This window comes from Drosophila biarmipes, unplaced genomic scaffold, assembly GCF_025231255.1.
Source record: "Drosophila biarmipes strain raj3 unplaced genomic scaffold, RU_DBia_V1.1 ptg000008l, whole genome shotgun sequence".
Lineage (NCBI taxonomy): Eukaryota > Metazoa > Arthropoda > Insecta > Diptera > Drosophilidae > Drosophila > Drosophila biarmipes.
The window spans coordinates 3,690,281-3,707,747 of NW_026114529.1; the positions used below are offsets into that span (position 1 = coordinate 3,690,281).

General features: G+C 36.5%; 1 protein-coding gene and 1 long non-coding RNA gene across 15 annotated transcripts in view; one reads left to right on the forward strand and one right to left on the reverse strand.

Annotated features, from left to right (window-relative positions):
• The window catches only part of LOC108023779 (uncharacterized), a 39,767-nt gene extending 29,569 nt beyond the window's left edge, over positions 1-10,198 (reverse strand). For all 4 annotated transcript variants that reach the window (XR_007765068.1, XR_007765065.1, XR_007765066.1 and 1 more), the window contains exon 1: positions 10,036-10,198. This is a non-coding gene — a long non-coding RNA (uncharacterized LOC108023779). The remainder of the gene's footprint in view (positions 1-10,035) is intronic.
• Positions 10,199-10,897: 699 nt separating this feature from the next.
• Positions 10,898-17,467, forward strand: part of LOC122818715 (vesicular glutamate transporter 1) — a 162,706-nt gene continuing 156,136 nt past the window's right edge. For 5 of the 11 annotated variants that reach the window (XM_044093782.2, XM_050889846.1, XM_044093786.2 and 2 more), the window contains exon 1: positions 10,904-11,071. The gene's annotated coding sequence lies outside the window, so the exon portion shown is untranslated. Of the gene's footprint in view, positions 11,072-11,202; positions 11,272-17,467 lie in introns of those variants that run through there. The other 6 variants (XM_050889844.1, XM_044093785.2, XM_044093781.2 and 3 more) reach the window with 5 other exon arrangements.

Here is a 17,467-nt window from a genome sequence, read left to right on the forward strand (position 1 = left end):
TCGGAATTACAGAAATGATTTTACTTGGGAAGAAGTGAAATACGAAGTGACTTCGAAAAAGTTACATTTGCATTTTAACTCGTTAAAAAGCGAACATCCCAGCTTTCTATATGGAGCGTCACTTGTTCTTTACTCGTACAAGCTGACACTTTACTCCGGATTCACAAGTGAAACATTTTTTTCGGAACTGATTAGGCTCAAACTATGCAAACTGGTGCATTAAAAAAGAGTGCACCCAAAATGTGCTTTGGTTGTTGCTTGCAGGTGCAAAAAAAAACGACTGCACCCAGAAGGTGTTTAGAATTTTGCTTCCAGGTGCCCGTGAAACCAGGCCGCTTATGGCTTTTATAAACAATTTCAATCTCTGCATTCGCTTTTGTCTTTAAGGTCCGAGGTCCGATCTTGATTGTTGTATGTTAAACAAATGAAAATTAAAGTAAACATCAGCTTCCGTTCGAAGCCCAATCAATTGCGCTTTTTGCGTTCCAAGCGTCCGTCAAATTGCATCGGTCAGCATAATTGAGTTTCACAATGAAATGTGACAGTTTCATGTTAAGCTTTTAATGTTAACATAAATTAAAGTTCTAAAAAATCAAAAAGAAAAGCTTATGGCCGAGGTTCGTTGGATTTGATTTGAAGATGGAAGAAGGCAGTCCTATTAAGACCCGAGCCGAGATCAATAATGTTTAAGTAAAACGTAAGAAAAGTTTTGTGCTAATAAAATTTTAAAGGTTTAACATCATGAAATATTACATAATAAAAATTAAATATTTTTTCTTAAAAATTTCCGGAAGAAAATTAATTCGCGCCCAATGTGGGGCCGCGTTATAAAAAAAAAAAAAATAATTATTTAATGAAAAACAAATAAACGGAGCTCGCGCGGTCAATAACCCACCATTTTTAGTGGAAAAATTAAAAAATCCATCACTAATAGACGACATCTAACATTGTGACAGAGATCATTATTCAAAAATTAAATTGAAATCAATCGAACATTGTGACAGAGATCATTATTCAAAAATTAAATGGAAATCAATTACTACAATAATCCATTTAAGCAGAGTAAATTATGAAAATCTTCGAACAAAATTAAAAAAAAAAAACACAAATAAAAAAAAAAAACTTAAGAAGAAAGGAAGGGCTGAAGGACATTCCCTCGCCAAAATCAGCACGACAACAATCAAGCAAACTAAGGACGGAAGGTCAACCCACAACCTAAAAGAAGGAAGACCCCATCGGGACAATTTCGTGAAAAATTAATTTAAAATAATAAAAAATTAAAAATTTTAATTTAAGTTCAGGGAATTGAGAAAAATAATATAATTGATAAAAATAATATGTTAGATTTGCGAATTAAAGAATATCATCGAAATACAATCGGGAAGATTTAATAAATAGCTTTGGTGAATTAAAATTAAAAATGGCAACCGGAGGTCCAACACCAAATTCCTCTGCAGGAAGTGTAGCCACAACTGGCAGCCTAACAGTGGAATTAATTAATAGATTAATAAATGTTCAGTTGAATGAAGTGAGCAAGAAAATAGAAGGTTTAGAAAGTAGATTAGCCACAGATGTAAACACTGTGAAGGATTATAAAATACAAACAATCGACCCAACTATAAAGTGCGATACAACGCTTGAAGTGGTAAAATCTTTACCAAAGTTCACCTGGGAACCAACACAATATGTAGGTTGGAGGGAAGCTGCAGAAACTGCTATGAGTCTTTATAAAATCCAAAGCGAAACATAATTTATTGCTTTAACAATTTTACGAAATAAAATTATGGGAGCTGCCCATGGTGCTCTTACCAATCATGGCACCGTTATAAATTTTCAAGCAAATCTTATCTAGATTGGATTTTGTATATAACGATAAACGACCAATACGTATTTTAGAGTCGGAACTAAGTATTCTCAGGGAGGGACGAATGACAGTCACTGAATACTATAGCGAAGTAAATAAAAAAATGACTTTACTAATAAAGAAAACCATAATGACACACGGAAAGGACAGTGTAATAACCAAAGAAAGAAACAAAACAATAAGGAGCAACGTTCTACGAATATTTATATCCGGATTAAATGGATCTATCTCAGAAACTCTTTTCTCATTAAATCCACCAGATTTGACCAATTAGAATTAAACAATTTCCGTGATCAATTTGCGGTTTAATGGGTTTAAAAATGAAAATAAATATCAGGGAAACAACTTACGATTTGATCAAGTACGACAAAATAATAATAATAATAAAACGGGCAATATCCAAAGTTATAACTGGCCATAAAAGAGAAATTTTTGGCGTAACAATAACCAAAATAACACTCAAAAGCAACAAGCTGTCGAGCCAATGGATGTTTATCCATCGATGCAACTCCAGAATAAACCTAATAACCAGCGGCAGCCGAATAATAATTGGCAGGCAAATAATAATCAAGGAAAAAATAACAATTGGCAGACCAATAATAATCCAGGAAGATATAATAATAATTATTATCAGAATAACAACCGTTCAAATTATTATCGCCCAAATCAAAATAGAGAGCAAATTCAAGCTTAAAAAAGGGAACCAGAGGGAACTGTAAATCAGCCAGCAAATAAAGTAACTAGATTAAATAATATTAATGAGGATCATTATTTAGACGAGACTCCTACAAGGTAATGCAATATTTAAGTAGGATAGACAGAAAAACCAAGATGCAGTTAAAGATTTTAATAGATACAGGAGCCTCTGCTTGTAATATAAAAAAGGGAATTTTCGAAAAAAAGGTTTTAGCAATATTTAAAAAGGTAACTACAGTTCCATATTATAAATATATTTAAAACACGACATTTATTTTATTAAATAGAAGGATAAGAATCTGATCTTCTAAATTGATTCAATTTACTAAGAAAAATTGAAGCTATAATAAATATAGCAAAGGCAGTATTGGAATGTAATGGGAAAACAGAAAAGGTAAAATATTATAACAATGAGGAAAAAATTTAAATAAGTTTAATTGAAGAAAAAAATAATATTCTTTCGTTAAAAAAATTTATTATAAAAAATTTTGCAGATAAAAGTAGTAAGATACAGATTCATTATTTGTGGAAAATAGTTAGAAAAGCTTAGGAATTGAAAATCCTGAGAACGCCGACGTAGAAATATCCGTCAATAAAAATAAAAATATCTTGGGACTTAGAAATTCTGAGAGTGCAGACATAGAAATATCCGTCAAAAATACAAATATCTTGGGAATTAAAAATCCTGAGAGTGCCGACAAAGAAAATAACGCCAAAAATCAAAAAAATTTCAAGCCCGTCATTGAGTTATCCGACAAACAATAGATAAATATTATAGGTATAGATCAAAAAGAAGGACTAAAAGAAAAAATAGTTCACTATATTGAAATAGAACATTGAAATATAAATATGAAAATTACTTTTAGTACAGACATAAAAGTGGAAATAAATCTTATTAACGACAGGCCAATATACGTGAAACAATATCCGTATGCTTTATATGTCACCGACTTTGTGAATAGCGAAATCAACAGAATGTTATCAGAAGAAATTATAAGGCCTAGCTGAAGCCCTTACAATTCAGCAGTTCTGGTAGTCCCAAAGAAATGAAAATTTCTTTGGAAAAATAAAAGTTTTTTGAACGCGAAACCAGTTTTCTTGGATACATCGTATCTTATAACGTCTTTAAGACAGACCCAAAAAAAAATTCACGAATTACTTCCAAAAAATATTCGGGAACTAAGAAGTTACCTTGGCCTTACGGGCTATTATAGAAATATTGTATTAAACTACGCTTCTATAGCCAAACCTCTAACAAAGTATCTTGGAGGTCATAATGGCAAAATTTAAAAAAGAATGTCAACGAAAATGTTTATTCAGCTGGATGACCCAGCTATTAAAGCTATTAACGAGCTGAAAGAAAATCACATTGCTATGCTTCGGACGTCGCAATTGGTGCAGTTTTATCTCAAGAAGCTAAACCAATTACTTCTATTTCAAAAACCTTTTCTAAAACAGAACAAGTTTATGCAACTAATAAAAAAACTCTTAGCTATGGGCTCTTAAAAATCTAAGAAATTACTTATACAGATTGCAATTGAAATTCAAACCGATCACCAACTATTATCTTTCACAATCCCTCATACAAATTTTAATATAGAAATGAAACGCAGGTATTCCTTCATTAAAAGTTTACCTCCCAAGGTCATTTATAAAAACTTAACTAACAGTAACGAATAGGTCTCAGATCTAAATACTCAGCATTCAGCAGAGAGTAGTTTTGAGAATGTTAAACAAGAAACCCGTAAACTCTAAACCAGCTTAAGCCACAATTGCTATTAGCAACGGGGAGGTATACAATACATGAGTCGGTTAATATATTCGAAAATACCAGACATATAGTAGAATTCGACACTCCCGAAAATTCCATCTTAAAAGAATACCATTCCCCCTAATATAACAGTGGGTATTCATTGCACTTTAGAGGACTTTTATTGACTTCAAAAACCACTTAAAGAAAATTTTTGTATACAAGAAATTACAAACAAATCATAGATTGTGTTATTGGCCAATTGTACTCACAAAATTAAAAGAATATATAACATATTGTACAATTTGCAATGATAACAAATATAACAGACATCCAATTAAAATTCCAATTGGAGAAGCCCCAATCCCAAGTAAAGGCGAAAATTTACACATTGACATATATTACGCGCAAAGTCTCACTTTCATAACATGCATTGCACTATGGTCCAAAAGCCCAAATTTTTGGCATAAATGATATTTTTTTTTGTGAAATAATTTATTTTTGTTTAATTTTTTGGTTTCTATAATACTGAAATGATATAAAAAAAATGTTGGAAAGATTTTTTCGGAATGCCCCTAATCTTCTGCGCGCTTTTAAAGTCAGCTGTTCAGTGTCGTTATGTTTTGGCTAAAAACGCGGGAAAATTTTCATAACTTGCAGCTAGTGATTCAATTAAAGCGAACATTCAAAGCTAAAATTGTCTTAATGGAAAATAAAGGTCAAGGTATGTAAATTTATAATTTCTAAACTTTTTACTATATTTATACATGTTTGTGTTGTTTTGTCCAATGTTTTGCAAGTGTGTTGTTCTAGGTTATTCTAACAAAAGTACACGTGTTCTGTTAAAGTTTTCTTTTAAGTGCCTCCAAGTGCCTTGAAGGTAATATATTAATGTTTTTAACAAATTACTATAAAATCAATTTTAAGTAATGGTTTTTGCCCGTTTTTGCCCCTTTTCGAAAAAACAATACATGTTGCAGGTGTTTATGAGTTTTCTCATGCAGCGCTCCTCGAAGTTTGGGAGGAGAGCAACCGGAAAGACGACGCTGTTAGAGGTTTTGTTATAAAACGAATAACAGAAAGCGACAGGATTGACCTTTCTGAAGATCATATGGGGGAAATACTAAAAAAAGTTAAGTATTTCATTAACTATGTTAAGAGAAACTTACCGAAATGCAATCGTATGTTAGGGCGTTTTAAATCAGTTCACTCACGATGGCTTGGTTCAAAAATGGTTATACGCATTGACAAGCAACCAGTCACTTTGAAAACTGGGAGAAAAAGTCGAATTATGAAGATGCAGGACCTCGCCTTAAAAGAAAATTAGCATCTGAGCTGGCTTCAGAAGAAGCTCATTCAACTTCTCTCCTTTTACACGCTGCCTCAGTTTCAGAAAGCTAAAAGCAGTGAAGACATAAATGATTTAAAAAAAAAACTTAATATGAATGAGCCGATTCCAATAAGTCCTGATAGTGCACTGGCATTTTTTATTGAAAATGGATTTACAAAGCAGCAATATTTGTATATAAGAGCACTAAATAAGCAACAAGGATGTGATATTTTCCCTTCATATAATTAAATCGCCGAATCCAAATTGAAATGCAGACCACTGGAAATTAAAATCTGTGAAACGAAAGCGGAAGCCTCATTCCAAAATTTGCTAGATCATACAGCTCACCGCATGCCTGAAATGCAACAGGAAGTTTTTGATATTTGGCCAGATGCAACAGAATGCACTTTAATTGTGAGCTATGGGTTCGATGGGTCTACTGGACACAGCACATATAAGCAAAGATTTCAATTGAATGAATCAGTTGGGTTAGATCATTCGCTTTTTGTCACCACTGTTATACCGTTAAAGCTAATGGATCAGCATCATCGGGTTATTTGGATTAATAGGACTCCACAGTCAGTGAGATTTTTTCGATCTTTGAAAATTGAGTTCGTGAAGGAAAGTACTGCACTGATTTTAAAAGAGAAAAAAATCTGGACGTGGAAATAGAAAACCTAAACGTATTATCTTATAGCTACAAAAGCAATATAATAACTGTAAAATACCAAACTCATATGACTTTAATCGATGGTAAGGTCTTAAACATTGTAACCGGAACCAATTCGTGTCAATCACGTCCGTTATGTGGAGCAAAGCCTACTCAATTGCTTAAAACAACTGATTTTAACTCGCCGATTTTTAATGTGAAATCAGAAATATGGAGTGAGTCCGCTACATGCATGGATACGGTTTATGGAGTTTGCTCTGCGAATTTCCTATAGAATTGAAGTAAAGAAATGGCACGTGAAAGGAGATGAAAAGCTTAAAGTATCCTTGCGTAAAAAAAGTATTCAAGAGAAGTTGTGGATTGAGCTTGGCCTTAATGTAGATACACCAAAACAAAATGGAAGCGGTAATAGCAATGACGGAAATACCGCAAGACGGGCATTCTCAAATAGTCTAAAATTTTCGGCTATCTTGGATTTGGATTTTAAACTCATCTATAATTTTTATATTATTTTAATAGCTATTTCTTCTGAGCATATTATTGACTCCGAAAAATTTAAATATTTGTGTAACAATACTTTTAATTTATATATGAAACTGTATTCTTGGTATCCAATGTCCCCAACCGTACATAAAATATTGGTACATGGACACCAAATTATAACCCATTTTATTGTTCCAGTTGGTGTGCTTGGAGAAAATGCATCTGAAGCGCGAAACAAATTATACAAGAGCGATCGAAAGTCTCATGCCAGAAAATGCAGCCGATTAGCAAATATTGAAGACGTCTTTCATCGAGCACTGGACTCTTCCGACCCATTTCTCTCTACAATTTGTTTGAAAGAAAGGGAAAAAAATCCAAAAAGGTCCTTCCCAAAGAAGTCATTGATCTACTCGATGTTCCTGATCCAGAGCTATATATGACCGGAAAGTCGGATGGAGAAACAGACGAAGAAGATTTTCTTTGTTTAGATAATATTATTTTGGATTCAGAAATTGAAAATGAAAATTAGCTTAATAATATAATGATAAAAATATATTTTATAAATGTATTAGCGTTTTCATTTGTGTTGATTTTGGGGTTTTATATAAGACGGCTTTACTATTTATACCAATAAATACGACATATGTGTAATTTTGTTTATATCGGTTGTATGGGGGCGGGGGGAAGGCGTGGTCAGAATAACACAAAATTTTTTTCGAAATTCTATTTTATCCTCCCTGATATTCGTGCAAATTTTCAGAATCTTACGATCATTTTTAGAGTTTATGCCAAAAATTTGGCCCTTTGGACCATAGTGCATTGACGCTTATTCAAAATTTCCAGTAGTAAAATAAATCCAAAATAAATTAAATATCGAAAACAAAGTAATAGAGTTACTTCAACAATTTCCACAAGCCAAAGTAATAATGACCGATAGTGAACCGAGCTTAACGTCGGGCCGCTCTAGAATATAATCAGAGCATTCATCATCAACAAACCAAAACCTTTTGACATACTAAAATAGAGCTTGATTATATTCCTCAAATTTTAAAAAATTCACAAGAGAAAATGTGAGAAACACATAATGATAACAGAAAAGATAAGCAATATCATATAGGACAAGTAGTTTATGAAAAGAAATACGAGGAAAGAAATAAACTTAAGACTAGATATAAAAAGCAAGTAGTTAAGGACATTTTACTAACAAAATTATAATCAACAGTGGAAATAGATTTATTTATAAAGATAATATTAAATTATAAATATTTATATATTATTTTTTTCCTTTCCAGAAAATGTTTAATCAGGTGCTCATACTTCACCTTATTTTATTAATAAAATCAGAAATAATTGACTATACAAGTCACGAGTATCTTTTATTCAATGACAATAAAGAGGTATTGACGTATGATACATACACAGATTTATTTCGCGTAAATTAAGTGTTTATAAAGAAATAATTCCCTTGGAATCAGATAATATAAAAAGTGATACTAATAAAAAACACATGGGAAATTAAATATGACTTAGAAGTAATCGAATTTATTTTATCACAATTAATTTCAACTAGATCAAAAAGGGGAATAAATTAGTTAGGCACTGTGTGGAAATGGTTAGCTGGAACTCCGGATCATGATGATTTTGTTACAGTGCAGAACAAAATCTATGAATTAATTGAAAATAACATATTCTATCATCTAATCTATTATCAATTCCAAATTTTTCAAGGAAATAGAATCTCTTTCTGATCATTTTAAAAATGCTTTATTAATTAAGATTTACCCTGCAAAAACATAGCTTACGATTATAAAGATTTGATCAGCAAAATTTAATTGACACAATCACACTTGAAAAAATTGACGTTTTTAATACCAAAATTTTAAACAATGATGACATCTTGGAAATAGCATCTGTTTTTAAAATCTACTTCATAGAGAACTTTTAATAATTTATATAAAATACCCAATAATAAAAAAATGATGCAAAATATATCATGACAGAGCGATTTCTTAAATCGATGGGAAACTAATACTAAGCTATCAAGCCGCAAAATTCTCAAATATGTTTTATGAAATGTCTAACTTTAAGAAAGAACTTTTTAAAATTTATTGCACTTTATTTAAGAAAAAAGCATTGTTTTACCCGATTATTTAATGGTAAGAAATCAAGTTGTAAAAAATAAGAGAAAATATAAGAAAATGGACATTATACAAGATGGTGCTATTCTTATAAATGGTAACAATAACTCCCATTAAACGGGTCATATTTAATAACATTTAATGGTACAACCAAAAATAATAATATCTCATATACCAATTTGGAACACAAAATTCTTGACTAAATAATTACATTTATCAAATAACTCTGAACTCTCTTCTTTAGATAATATAAAAATGTTATATCCCTTCATTAAAATTAATAATACTAGAATATCACTTTCCTTTTTATTATTAATTTTAATCATTATATATTTGACTTTTCTTCTTATTATAAAATACAAAAATGCTATATTATTTGTAACCAAAAACAATTTTTTTAACAGAATTAAGAGATCAATTAAATGAATAACATATTGAATCGGGACGATCCATACCAGAAAGGTGAGAGTTATTCAATCCGTGAAACCAGGCCGCTTATGGCCTTTTATAAACAATAATTTCAATCTCTGCATCCACTTTAGTCTTTGCTCTTGGTTTGAGGTCCAAGGTCCGATCTTGGTTCCCCAGCTAAGTTAAACAAATCAACATTTAAGTAGTTATCCAACCCGTGAAACCGGCTGCTTGTGGATTTTATAAACAATAATTTCAATCTCTGCATTCGCCTTAGTACTTGCCTTTGGCTTTAAGGTCCGAGGTCCGATCTTGGTTTCACAGTTAAGTTAAACAAATCAAAATTAAACATCAAATTGCATCGGTCTGCATAATTGAATTTCACAATGAGATGCGAAAATTTCATCTTAAACTTTTAATCTAAACATAAATTGAAGTTCTAAAGGTTCAAAAAGAAAAGCTTCTGACCGAGGTTCGTTGGATTTTATTTAAGATGGAAGAAGGCAGTCCTTTTTAGACCCAAGCCGAGATCAGTAATGTTTAAGTAAAACGAAAGAAAAGTTTTGTGTTAATACAATTTTCAATAAAAGTTTAACATCATAAAATATATGAAAATAAAACTTAAATTTTGTTCTTAAAAATTATCTGAAGAAAATTAATTGGCACCCAAATTGTGTTTAGTTTGTTACTTACAGGTACATTCCAGATATATGCTTCCAGAAGCATGCAACGGGTACATTCACCTTTTTGATGCAATTTCATAATGAAAGAACTAGGCTAGGTCATCAATAGCTGACAAATAAAAACCAAATTTTCTGTCAATATTTGTAAATATTTACATTTGTTTACGTTTTGTTTTCTTAGAAATGATAAATACTTTCTGTGATGTGAGACACCGGAGTTGTCGATATTTTATGTGTCGATATTTAACGTGGCTGCCCTGAGAAAGACTGGGTTAGCGGCACTGCCACCAAAAATTAAGCAATTCGTAACAAAATGTTTACTTAAAAAAAATCTCTTCTTTAGTTCTGGGCTTAATTCCAAAAATTTAAAAAAATATGGTTGTTGTTTATGGCTGTAGAAAAACAAACAATGAAAAAGTACTTACGGCCAATAAAGATTTTATTTAAACTTGTAATATTTATCTGACTTGGTTTTCCAAAAATCTTTGCTTAAAGTTTGTTGCCTTACCCTACTCGTCACCTTACCCCAATTTCGCCGGTTTATATTAGTACAATGCAACCAAATTTCTTTTATTATCGGGACATCTTGGACGCTTTTTTGTTTTACTTTAAATTCTCCAATTTTCCGCACCGTTTTTGCACGAACACATAGAAATATTGAATTTCTTGTTCTTAGGGCTGCGGCTAACACGGTCCTATGAAATTCACTCGCTAAGAGTGTAATTCTTTTAACGCATCAAAGTAAAAAGTAAAAAAGTAAGTATTTTAGGAAAAATATGGTCGTTGCAACGGAAACACCATCTGTGCGAACAGGCTATAACGCTATTTATATAGACAATAGTGAACACACTTTCCTATGTTAAAATTAAATAAGATTGTATATATGTAAATAATCAAAAGGTTCTCAGTTACGAAAATTCTGAAGAAGCCGTAGTATATTGTTAGACACCAATTTTATAACTTTATTTGTTTACCTACTCATACCAAAAAGCATGTCATAAAACTTTGAATTATTTGTATAATCACCAGCTTGAAATAATAAAAAGGTAACATTATTTTATATGTACATGATGAACTTATCCAGGAGCCCACAGAAATCGGTTATTGCCTAACTCGGGTGGCAAGCAAAGGCGGCAATTTGTATTCTGTGACGCATCCGCTTAGTTTATATTTAAGCATTGGACGCAGAAACTTTTAATATAAACAGGAATACGGTTTTATTTGCTTCGCAATATACAAATCTGAGGTTCATTATTTTGTTAATCTACTTATACATAATTATTGTTATACCCTTGCAGAGGGTATAAAAATTTCAGTCAGAAGTTTGCAACGCAGTAAAGAAGACGTTTCCGACCCCATAAAGTATATAAATTAATCTTGTTGAAGGGCGCGGCCTGAGGTGGTCCTCGACCGCCGCACTGTCAAGGGTGGTCTTCTTCAATGAGCCCACACGTATGAGCAGGAGAAACAATATGTGATACGTGTGTGAGGCCAAGGTTGGTCCTCTTCAGCCACACTGGTGAAACGCTGGTCCTCTCGGAGATGCCCGTTTGTGGGCGCGGGGGAAGCGGTCGCTTCTGGAAGCGCCCGTTATAGTTGAGGGGCGGCCAGCAGCTTGTTGATGCGGGGAGATGCATTAGCACCTACGCGTGAGGGTAGGCCGCTGGAAGCTGGATCTTGTAATTGCCTCCCGTAAACGCGGGAGGAATATGTTTGCCGCAGGTCGCACTTGCTGAAGCCCGCTTGCTAGTGCGGGGGAGGAGGGGGCCTAAACTTGGTTCTCGTATGTAAAAATCGGGGATGCCTTGCTGCAGTCAGAGTCGGATGGCTATACCTTCACAATTGCTGGTTAGGTTAACATAAGTTGGGAGGTAACTGTCCCCTTCGCCTGCTGGCCTAGAACCCAGTCAGTGCAAAATAATAAGAGATATTTAACGGCGGTTTCCGGAGTTTGGCAATGCTATAGAACTTGTGTTCTTTATTCGTATAGAGCTTGAAGCGAACTGAACTTAAAGTTGACAAAAATGAAATTCATTGCGGCCACGCAAATATGCTGTGTTTGCCGGCTATGCAAACCGAGCATCCGGCCAAATGCCGCGTCAGCGGTTTTGGCCGCCGCTTGGCTTCGGACATTCGGTCATCGCATACGTCCGGTTAGCTACTTAGTTAACTACTCCCCCCTCAAGATTGAGGCCGCTTTCGGCTAACCCTTTTTCAGCGATCACCCTTTTTATTTGGACCGCAAACCTTCTGGCACCGGTAAGTCGCCGACACAAATCAATGCGCAACATATTACTCCTGTAATTAGCGCTACCATGTGTGTCCGATTGGTGTTGATTTTATTTCCGAACTTCTGAATGTATTCCAGGTTACGTTCACTCAAGCGGTGGAGGTAGGGGAGGCTCAGAGTATTTTGACTGATGGTGATATTCAGCGATGGAGAGCTTGTTACCACCGGAGTCCTCTTCTGGGCGGAGTTTTAATTCAAAACCAGGGTTTCATTTACCGTAACGCTCATTAAAGGTGACGAGATGCGTACCGTGTACCCAGACGCTTGTTCCGTTGTCTACTCGTAGCTACGCTAATTGATCATTAATGATGATAATTCCTTCGTCCACATAAGTGATTTAATGTAAGTCGCTTTGTTGGGTCTCGCAGTGTGCAACTCCAGAAAGTGGCTCCTGGTGTTGTGGAGCAATTCTGGATTGCACGCATTTTCCCATTGCATTCTGCTATTATAATTTCCACAAACCATAGCATCACATTATTATGCGTTACCGGGAACATTGTACTTTTCTTACATGCTAATTTAATTTTTGGGAATTTAATATGAAATGTAATATGTTAACGGACTGGAGAATTTTCACAGACGCACAGACAAAATATTTTTTATAGGGGTGTCGGTGGGCTCCTCCATTTAAATACTTTCTAGGTCTGCCTGATCTAAAATGTTTGGGCTGACTATGTTTACTTTGGCAAGCGAAATTGCCATCATTAAATTTTGGAGTTCCATCATTATCTGGAGAGTAATATTTCGTATAAATGGCCACTTGTTGTGAACCCCTTGCAACTTTCAGGATCTGATTTACCGTTGGCGTTAATTCATTAATTTGGCTTTATATTCTGGTATTTATTTTTATTTGAAAATGAAATTCTTTCTAAATCCCCGGCGTCCGGAGTTCCTGCTACGACTTTTAATACCCCTAACGAGTCGAGCAGGTCGCGGAGGTGAGCTGTGTTTAAAAGTTTCTTCATGTGTGACTGGGGGAACATATCGCTCACATTCTCTGTTTCTTCTACTACGCGCCTGTACTCTGAAAGGTTTGGTTATTGTCTAACGAATGCGAATTCCTCCCACACTAGTATTCGACCGTCAATAATGGGGATGTACTTGGCTTGTGAATAGTCGGTGATGTGCGCCGACGCCATGGTTAAGGAGAAGAGGATTGGGATGATTTTGGACCTGTGGAATGAATTCGGAGCTACTCGTATATTTTTGTTCATGACGAGGTTGCCCACCACCAACGGAAATGAATTTAACATTAGAAAAATATTTTTTAAGGTATACTTAAAGCTAGTAAAATTTGTGCCAAGAGGCAAAAAGGAAAAAAAGAAGGTAAAAAACTTTTTTTTATTTAATGTTGTCCTTGTGGACCACCCTACCCTTGATGAGGACTGTGGTCCCCATGTCCGCTTCCACAATCTTTTCTTCACACAATGGTGAGAGTTTGTTGCCTAGCCGCCTGTTGGATTCTACCAGGACTTTTTCACCAACTTTGAACACCCTGTTCTGTCAGGCAGCATTTTCCTTGTTCCTGAGCTTGTCATGGGCGATTTTTATCTTATCCTGAATATCATACTGTAGTTGATCCGACTGTGTTTGAATTACGTCGGCTGGCCTCTTGTCGATGACCGAATGGATAGATTTATTGTATCTGGCTGTGGCCAGCAAGATTAGCTCGACGGTGTCACTGATGCCTTTATAAATTTTAAGGCATCTACCAAGCTCTTCTAGAGTGCTGTGGAAACGTTCCACTTGTCCGTTCGAGACACTGTGGAGGGGTGGTGCAGTTGAGATGCTCACGGCGAAATGGTTTTCCAGCATGGACAAAATGGTGTGCAAATTCAACGATGGTTCGTTGTCACAATATATGACCTTGGATTTCGGGAAAACATTCAAGAGTTGTAGCAGTGCTGGTTTAATGTCCTCTATGGTTCTAGAGGGGATTAGATGGAGCATCGCAAATTTTGAGAATTTGTCAATGGGTGTAAGAAAATATTTTTTATCCGTTGAGAAGATGTCTAAGTGTAATATTTCCCCAACCTGGGACGGGATTGGTGTATCCCCAAGCTCCTGCTTTTTGGGATGCCTGTCATATTTAGCTTTAGCACATGTTTTGAAGTTAGCGACGATTTCGCTAGCTAGCTTGGCCATTTTCTTGGGCCGACCTGTGAGCCCACTTGTGTTCAGTGGACAAAATTTCTCGTCCGGGACTGCAAAAATGTCCCTTACACGATTTTTACAATACCGAAATTTTGCGGCTGGAAATTGACGTACCAGTTGGTCCTGTATCATTGCAAGTGTTTTTTTTTTTTTTTTTTTTTTTTTCTTAGTGGTGGTTTAAAGCATCGAAAGCCAACTCGGAGCTGTGCTAGCTTACCGAAGTCTGGGACTCTAACCCAGTAAAAACTCCACCCGCTCCCCGCTTCCCCGGCGGTACTGCTGTTAGGTATTACTTCGCCGGGTGGGGAATGCCCTAAGGGCTCTCTAGGATACTATCCTATTGGAATTTCGCAGCCTTTCTGCGATGCGCAGTTTTTTGAGAACTATTGTGGCCATGTTACATACAGCGGAAAAATTTACTTCTGATTCAAGCATAATTTCCACCAGGTTACAAACGGCTGTCGTCCTCCCAACCTTTATGTACGTTCATTTTCAAATCTCGGACAGACAAAAAATACGTGCTCTGCGTCTTCATTATCCGACTCGCAGAGTGGGCAGTGCTGATAACGTTCATGCTTATACCTATTCAAGTAGTATTTAAAGCATCCATGTCCTGTCAGCAGTTGCTTTAAGTAAAAGTCCACATGTCCATGCTTCCTTCCCAGCCATCTCTGCAATTCTGGGATAAACTTATGCGTCCATCGTCCTTTGCTGCTATTTTCCCACCTCTCCTGGCACTTTGCAATGCAATTTGCATCTGCATTTTTTTCGTAGGTATTCGACAGTTTCGACCCCTGTACTACCTGCGCGGATACCCGCTGACTCCACTGCTAGCAGGTCCATCGGTATTACTCCTGAAATAACTAGTGCCGCGTCATGGGATACCGTGCGGAACGCACAGCAAACCCTCAGGGCACACAGTCTCTGTACGGAATCACCCTCCTGCAGTTAACTCCCATTTTTTGTGGCTCGGGCCCATATGGGAGCAGCGTACATCAGCCTCGATGTGACAACGCTAACCAGTAATCTACGTCCTGGTTGCCTCGGTCCACGAGTGTTCGCCATAATTCGCGAAATTGCTGCCGCGGTTCTGCCTGCCTTGCCACTAGCGTACGCTAGATGCTCTTTGAAAGAAAGCCGGTGGTCGATCATGACCCCCAAGTATTTTAAGCTTGGGTGAGATTTTATGGTGGCTTCTCCAATTTTTATAGTGGCCGTTTCCACTTTCTGCCTGCTACTTATCGGTCTTATGAGTTGCCAAGGCGAGACCCTTAGAGTCGAGCCATGCGCTTGCTCGTTTCCCAGCTTCATTGCAGATTCTTTCCTCGTCTGGGAGTTTCTTGGCCGTAACTACTATGGCTACGTCATCCGCGAAACCAATGAGTCGTGCCCCTTCGGGCATCGTGATCCTAAGGATCTCGTCGTACATGACATTCCACAACAAGGAGCCTATGACTGATCCTTGGCGGACTCCCCCGGTGACCCTGTGACAGGATCATTGCGAGTGTGTGCAAATCGCATTGGATGGCGTTTACGCCCTTAGGAACAATTAAATCTGCGAGCTCATTGAGTAATGACTCTTTGCTGGAGAAGCTGATCGCGTGCCGTATCTTGTTTCCAAAGAGGACAAAGCTGCGTTTTTGCGGAAAGCGAGCTTCCTCCAGAGTTATCTAGATTTGGATGCAATTCAATTGTGTGGGTCAGTGACAGCTCACTGTGAATCGTGGCCGCACTTGAAAAAGCTTCTTCCTCGCCCAGAACGGTAAGTTGCTGTCTTGAGAGGGCATCCGCAGCGAGGTTTTCCTTGCCGGGCTTGTAAAAAATTTTGGCGCCGGACTCGTCGATGCGAGATTTCCACCGTTTGATTTTGCATTCGGATTGGATTCCGATACCGCGAAGGTCAGTGGTTGATGGTCAGTAAAGGTGTTGATATCTTTCACTGCATATAGATAGTGACGTAATTTGGCCAATGCCCAAACTATTGCTAGCAGCTCCCTTTCATTGGTGGCATAATTGATCTCTCTGTCCTTTAGGGTTCTCGAGATCATGGTAATGGGCCGTCCCTCTTGGGATAGGACTGCGCCAATGCCGTAAGCTGAGGCATCTGTCGTTAGATCAAATGCTTTTTTATAGTTGGGATACCTGAGGATGACCTCCTCGGAAGCTAGAATGTTACGCAGTTTGTGAAAAGCTACCCGTTGCGGCTCGCTGAACTGCAAACAGTCAGTGGTAGCCTCTTTGCTGGTGACTATAAAACCCAAGAAGCTAACGCTTTTTTTGAAGAATTTAGATATTTCAGTTGATACCCTCATATTAGCATCGTAAAGGCTTTTCAGAACTCAATCTACGTGCTGGATGTGAAAGAAGACGATAATGTCATCGACATAAACATAGCAAAATTTGCCTATCTGCTCTCGCAGTGTGTCGTCTATAGTTCTTTGGAAAATGCAGGCAGCATTTTTTAGTCCAAATGGTATTCTGCGAAACTCGTACTTTCCTCCATTTACGGAAAAGCTAGCCAGATTTTAAGTCGAGCGTAGTAAAGTATTTCGCTCTGCCTAAATTTCCTAGTATCATAGAGATATTCTGCATGGGATAGCGATCAGGTATTGTCCTCTCGTTCAATTTAAAGTCCAATACGAGTCGCCCATTTCGTCAGTGCCCTTTTTGTATACAACCCATATCGGGTTATTGTAGGGGGATCTCGACTTTTGGGCTATGACATTTTTTAGCAGCTCTTGAATCTCGCCATTAACGAAATCGGCTGCGCCCATTGGGTACCCATACCCAACAGTTCTGACAGTGGCTACCACCGATGTGTTGTAAGGTAAAGCCTCATTGGTCCGCAAAGGCTTTTTTCCTGTCGCGGAGCATTGTTAAAAATGTCTTTCTGACCAAAGGTTGCGCATCTGAGCAATCCACCTCGGTGAAATTGCCATCAGGGCACAAGTGAAAATCAATTTTCTCCTCTTTGTTGCCCCATTTGATGTGGCCGGAG